Source organism: Panicum hallii, chromosome 9, assembly GCF_002211085.1.
Source record: "Panicum hallii strain FIL2 chromosome 9, PHallii_v3.1, whole genome shotgun sequence".
Classification (NCBI taxonomy): domain Eukaryota; kingdom Viridiplantae; phylum Streptophyta; class Magnoliopsida; order Poales; family Poaceae; genus Panicum; species Panicum hallii.
The window spans coordinates 32830008-32837012 of NC_038050.1; the positions used below are offsets into that span (position 1 = coordinate 32830008).

The window sequence follows — 7005 nt, forward strand, 5'->3', positions numbered from 1 at the left end:
TTTAAAAGTGTTTTAGGAATCTTTCTCGCTCATTGTCCTCCCAGCTGCTTACCGCTCTAAGGCCTAGAGTCTCCTGTGTCAGATGGTCATCTTTGGCCATTGTCTTATTACATCTTATCTGGCTTACCCCCACTAAGTTAGCCGGTGGATATCTCCAGTAAGGTTTATCACTCATTCATTCGATACTCTTTAGAAGCATAGTGCTTCCCCATGGAAATTTATGATACACTAGAATACTCCAAGGTGAAGTGCTACAACAGTGATTCTGTACGCTTGCGGAATACACATTCTATTTGGCATAAGAAACTTCAACAAGCATTTCTAGCGCCGTTGCTGGGGAAGCAATTGGTGCTAAAGATATCATTGAATAGTTTGATAAATTTACTGATTTATCACCGCTAGGTTTAGCGGGCTTGCCATTACTCTCTTTGTCTTTGTGATATATGCAGAGTAGAGTATGACCGGTTTCGATCTACCATCTAACTTTGACCTGAATCTAGAAAGAATCAGGCAGGTTGTCTGATAGAGGACTGTCCCACCTCAAAAAAGGCTCACCTTAGGCGAAAGTTTGACAACACCAGTTTCATCATTCATGGCTCAGAAGACACTCTGTCAATTCTCAGCCCCATCCAGCACCCATATCCCTACTGGACTGAACACCAACCAAGGCAATGAAGGCTTTGAGCTAAAGACTAGGCTTGTCAACATGGTCCAAGGAAGTCCTTTCTGTGGTAAGGCATCCAAGGATGCCAACCCTCATCTTCAGAATTTCCTAGAAGTGAGCAGTACAATCAACCCTAAAGGCACTACGCTGGGTAATGTGTAACTTCGTCTGTTCCCATTCTCTCTGCTTGGGAAAGCAAAGACATGGTTCTACACCAACAAGGATGCATTCACCATATGGGATGCCTATTCTAATGCATTCCTGGCAAACTACTTTCTGGTGGGCAAAACCAATGTCCTTCGGAACAGGATTTCCAGTTTTCAACAACTGCAGGATGAGATAACCCCGGAAGCCTAGGAACGTCTCGAGGATTACATTGCAACATGCCCACACCATGGCATGGAAGAGTGGCTAATCATCCAGAACTTCTTCCATGGCTTGACTTAGCGAGCGTAAGACCACAAAGACGCAGCAGTAGGAGGAGCATTCCTCTCTCTCGATGTTGCAAGAGCTAAGGCGCTCATTGACAAGATTGCCTCCGACTAGAGTTGGAAGGTACATAGGCAGCGAGCTCGTGCTAAAGGATTACATCAAATTGATGGTGCAGATATGCTGGCAGCCAAGATGGATCTTCTCATGAAAAGCTACAATCTCCGCACCAGGAGGTTAACCAGATTATGGAGTCTCGGATCACATGTGATATATATGGTGATAGTGGGCACTTGGGCAACAATTGGCCGATGACTCAAGAGACCAGAATTTCATTGGGAACAGCAATCCCAATAACTCAGGCTACCATACTCAGCAAGGTTGTAGGTCCAAGCCCAACCTCCCCTTTGGCCAACAGCAAGGTAGCAATTTTATTAACAATTTTTAGCCTTCGTTAATAGACCTAGTGTACGGCCAAAAACAAATTAATGATAACATTAGCAAGAAGTTTCAAGCTAATGATAAAATTTTGGAGTCTTTGGCCGCACAACTAGAGGGGTTTAACTCTGTTACTAAAAGTCAGTTGAGTTTTAAAAAAAGATAGAAACTCAAGTGGCTCAGCTAGCCTCATCTTGCCCTAACCATAACTCGAGAAAACTACCCAGCCAGCCGGAAGTGAACCCCAAGGAAAGTGTGAATGCGGTGACTATGCAGACTACAAAGTCCATGCAGGAACCGCCCTTTCCGCAGGATACAGGTACACGACGGAAGACCATAACCGCTAGGGATGCTGATGCTGAAGACGAAGTGCAGGAGGAGGCTGAAGAATCCGACACCACTGCTACCCAGGGAGAAACCGAGGAAGTCCCAAGGGCTTCCCGGGAGTACCATGATACAACCGCCTTATAATTTCCATAATGGAGGAGGCTGGTGGCCGACGAGCAATTCGGCAAGTTTATTGAGGTAATTAAGAAGCTTTATGTCAACATACCGCTTCTTGATACTATGCAGGTGCCCACGTATGCCAAGTATATCAAGGATATCCTTGGAAACAAGAAGACCCTGCCAACCACCGAGGTCGTGCAACTTACGGAGGAGTGCAGCGCAGCTATACTCGATCCACTCCTAGAGAAGAAGAAGGAGCCAGGATGTCCCACTATCACATGTTCCATCAGAGCTCAACACTTTAAACATGCTCTTTGCGATCTAGGAGCAAGCATCAGTGTCATGCCAAAGGTAGTTTATGAAAAACTTAACCATCATGTGCTTGCCCCTACTGCTATGTGCTTGCAGCTAGCGGACCAATCAGTTCGCTAACCCGTGGGGATCGCCGAAAATATTTCGGTAAAAATCTAGAACTTTTTCGTCCCTGTTGATTTCATCGTCCTCGACATGGAAGTCGACACCAAGACCCCTCTCATTTTAGGAAGGCCATTATTGAGCACGGCGAATGCACACATTGTTGTGGGAGCTGGAGAAATCAAGCTCAACATTAATGGGGAGAAGGAGAGGTTCGCCTTCAGACCGAAGGTTGAACAATGCTCAGAGGTCAAAACATTCAACCGCAAGAAGAAATCCTAGAAAGAGCCGGAGAAGCCATCAACCCCATCCATCGAAACCCTCATCGAGTTCATGGAAAGTCTTCGGATTTGAGAGGAGACCAAGGTGCATTACCAGTGGAATGCGAAGCGAAGAATCCAGCGTAAGAAATTTCTGGAGCTCGAGAAGAAAGAGATCAAAACAAGCAAACTGTTGTCGGTCAAAATCCACCGGCGAGCAGCGACAGGCAACACGAGGAGCCGGGAGGCTCCCGGGACTGCTGGTGGGCCCCGATCCCTCGATCAACGGCTCGAGATCCGGCACACGACCTGGCGTCTAGGTTGCTAGGCGTGCCATATGACCTTATACATGATCAGGAAGGTGTTATATGTTAGTTTCCTGCATGCACAAACATGTATAAACATTAGTCCGAGCCGTGATCGGCTCATCGAGTGATTCCCGATATCGGCTGTAAAGAGCCGATTGTATCTTGTATCAGATCGGATCTACATATTTGAATAAAGTATGCATATCCGACGGTAAATATAAAACTTGCTCTATAATCCATTAACTAACCCAATCTACGACTGTTAAAGCTTTCAATGCATAACCGGAACATCCTACACGTGATTGAGCCTAACAGACATGGAAGGTAACAGAATAGCAACCTAAACAGAGGCCTAAAAACCAACAGAGAGCTGATTCCCGGAACAACCCCTCTTTAAGTTGATATAAAGCACAAAACATACTGCTGGAACATTCAACCCGTTTGAAGGGCCTAATCATGCAGATATTAAACTAAATCTTCGACGAACGAAGACTAACCATAACAGATTGGATCTACTAAATAAGAATACAGCAAGGTGCTGCCCTTATACCCAAGATCGGGCATGAGGACAGCTGAACGTTTACAGGTAACAAATGATGCACAAATAAAGCATGGAAGAGCTGATGCTACTCTATAAACGCCAAGATAACTAGTGTTACTCGCCATCAACAACGCTTCAGTATGAGAAACACAAAGGTAGTTAAGCAGGAACGATGCCGTCCCGATCACACGAGGCATGATCGGGGCTGCACGGCACTTACCCAAGAAACCCTAGAATAGGGATGGCGATGCGCCAAGAGTTGTTGGTGAATTGTTGATTGTTTTATTCATAATCCAAGGTATATATTTATAGTTCGGAGGCTTGCCTTCCCTAACCAATCCTAACTAACCATGACACGAATCTTGGCTATCTCTATCTAAACTATTTAAACACACATACCTATCTAGATACATGGCCAACCCTGGCCTCAAATACCCGCGCAAGGGCCGATTCGCAAGCCCACTACGATTATCTTTTGAGCCCATCTTGCTTCGTGGCCCACCTTTCTGGCCTAGCTAAATTATGGCGATAACACATGCCCCCCTGGTTTCGGCAATAATTATTCCGAAACCATTTCTCTTTTTCATCGCCCCGCCTCTTCGACTTCCAAAATCCGTACAGGCATGCCTCTTCGACTTCTAGGGGATGTGACTGCTCCGCATCAAACTCGGAAACTGTCACGGTGCCGATTCATCTTCCACTCCATCTTTATAAACCTGCCCCCGGTAGTTTTCTTTCTCTCATCCCCTTCCTTCAGCCATTAGCAACCACACCTAATACAACTTTCCTTCTCTCGTAATGGCTTCTTCTTCTTCCTCTGCTTCCTCTGCCATTTCCTTCAAGTCCGAGTCCACCCGAGAACCCACTCCAGAGTATGACCCTATAGCCGCTTACGAGGCCTGCGCCCCTCTGCATTTGGATGCAGAGGAATGGGACTTCCAGACCTGGTCAGAGGACGACGAATCCCTAACCGATGGCGAAGACCTCCACCTCCTCCTCAGCGGGGAACTGGAGGAAGATGACGAGGACGATGCGTCCTGGGAAGAAAACTTATTCTCCTCGGAGGAAGAAGCCAATTCCACATCAACCGAGGAGGACTTGGTGGTAGGAGGCTACCTCCTTGGCGGATCGTCGGAGCATGACGGTGATGACATAGACATTGGATGTATATGTTTTGCGGACTAACCCCTGCAGGGAAGATTTCAAATAAGCAAGGCGTGGGATGTTCTTAAAAAAAATTGCACAGCATACAAAGCAGGCACACATCACCTCTCAAGGTGCACCATAACTATATTATCAAAATGCCCCTTTGTTACATTCATGCAATTTCATCTCAGCCTTGTATGAGTTATGCTGAAAAGATAAAAATTTGGTGAAAAATAATAAATAAAACCTTTTTGAATAAAAGAATCTCTCAAATAAATAAATAATAATGAAAAAAATTGATGGCAAGCATTTTGGGATCCATGCTACTGAATCTTTAAATTTGATGATGTGAACTAGGATTCCCGATCTTCCGGAAGGTTCTGTTACTCTCAATTTGGTGGAGTCACGACACAATTCGATTCGGCTTCTGAACAACATGTTCTGAACCCCGCAATCATAGCACCACATCTCCTCAGGTTATCGACTGGTGTTGCACAGCCGACCTCTCCAAGAAGGCTAATCCGTGCCTGCGAATCGAAGAACACAAGCAAGAACAAGAAAGAATGCAACCAAAATTGCAGATGTATGATTAACTCACGAAGTTGGGGTCTCACAAACCGATGAATGGTAAAACTGTTCTTGATAGATTAATCTAAGTAAAACTCCAAACCCTAACATGGGCGACTCTATTGAATATAAAGTATTTAGGGACGTGCAAGACCCCTGGACACACCCCTAATGGGCTTCAATACGATACACGGGCCAACAGCCCAAAAGACGGTGACGTAGCACCGAGAAAGATTCTGGATGTCCACTTGATTCGATGATTTCTGTTGACTCAGGCATCATTTGGGACGTGCAAGACCCCTGGACACACCCTTAATGGGCTCCAATACGATACACGGGCCAACAGCCCAAAAGACGGCGATGTAGCACCGAGACAGATTCTGGACATCCACTTGATTCGATGATTCCCGTTGACTCAGGCATCATTTGGTCATGGGCTCAGTGCTATTGGAAGCTCTATGAAAATATCTTTCCAACCATATATGGAAAGTCAAAATTGGTGTGGCAGAACCAACCTGAATTGCACTGGCTCAAGTATGCAAGTCCTCTCTCAAAGACTCCAATCGTACTTCAAACAGTGTAACCCCTTGGCCTGTCGTGTAACGTCCTGATAAACCACCGAAAGCAGGATCCAACAAGGTACCTCGCACGAAGGCGAGTCCAGAGATACAATTGCCATCATATTTTACATCAAGCACTTATATTACAAGAGTTTCCAAAATAGCATAAGTTCTAGACTGATAGAAATTATTACAAACCAGTTTAAAGATTCAAGTTTACGGCAGCGGAGTTTAAATTACGACAACTGTACACGTCGCGAGTAAGGACATCATGCTAAGCCATGGCATGACATCACTCGTTATGATCAGCGTTGGCCGGGGACGGGTCCCACTCCACAGACCAACCATCAGGCAAAGCATAGGGCCAAGGCATGGGAAGGGTAGGGTCTTCAAGGATATTACCTAAAATAAAATCATATTGCAAGTCTGAGTACTCTAATACTCAGCAAGGCTTACCCGGAATTAGGGTATATTTAGCCCATAACTAGACCATGAAGGCTTTGCAAAGGTTCTGCGTTTAGCTTTTGCTGAGAAGCAACAAAGAGTAGATCTTTAATTTCATATTTTAGCTTTCAGTTTCTAGTTCTTTTAACCATTCTAGCTAAGCACTATAACTACTCAAGCAAGGTAGAGCCTCTTTACAGCATACCTCAGTATTACTCATCATAAGATTTCTCTTGTTACTCTATGTGGCAGAAGAATTAAGCAGTCTCAATCTCCGCGAGAAACGGACGATTCTGAATCGAATTTCAACCCTTGCAAGGTAAACCTAACTCACACGCTTGGAACACCAACAGGTCGTTCCGAAGCAACCGTTTGCCTTTCATTCCGGGTCGTGGAACAAAGCCACCACAAGCGACTGCAGGACCATACGCACATCCAATGTGCAGGACATACGTCTACAGCGTGACTGTATGATCGTATTCCCATCTGCTCTGCAGAACGTACTCCCACATGTCGGTGCGTGTAAACATAAAATAAAAGTCGAGTGGTGGGGGACGAGTCCACTTGCCGGGCCGATTGGTTACTAGGCTTACCGCTTACCATATTTCACGGCATGTGGCTAGTACTTTCAAACGCTGGTTTTCAGATTTAATATTGTTCGAACTAGCAGCTCTTTCCTTATCAGCTTGTACAATTTCAGCAGGGGTCAACGGAACCAAAGTAATTTTTTCCCTTATGCATAAAAGTGTATTTATTACTCCTACCATGGTGTGTAGCATCATTATCA

General features: G+C 45.2%; 1 non-coding gene across 1 annotated transcript; it reads right to left on the reverse strand.

The window, feature by feature from the left end:
- Positions 1–958: 958 nt before the first annotated feature.
- Positions 959–1065, reverse strand: LOC112878411. Its single transcript, XR_003225737.1, has one exon. It is a non-coding gene; the product is annotated as a small nucleolar RNA R71 (small nucleolar RNA).
- Positions 1066–7005: the final 5940 nt, after the last annotated feature.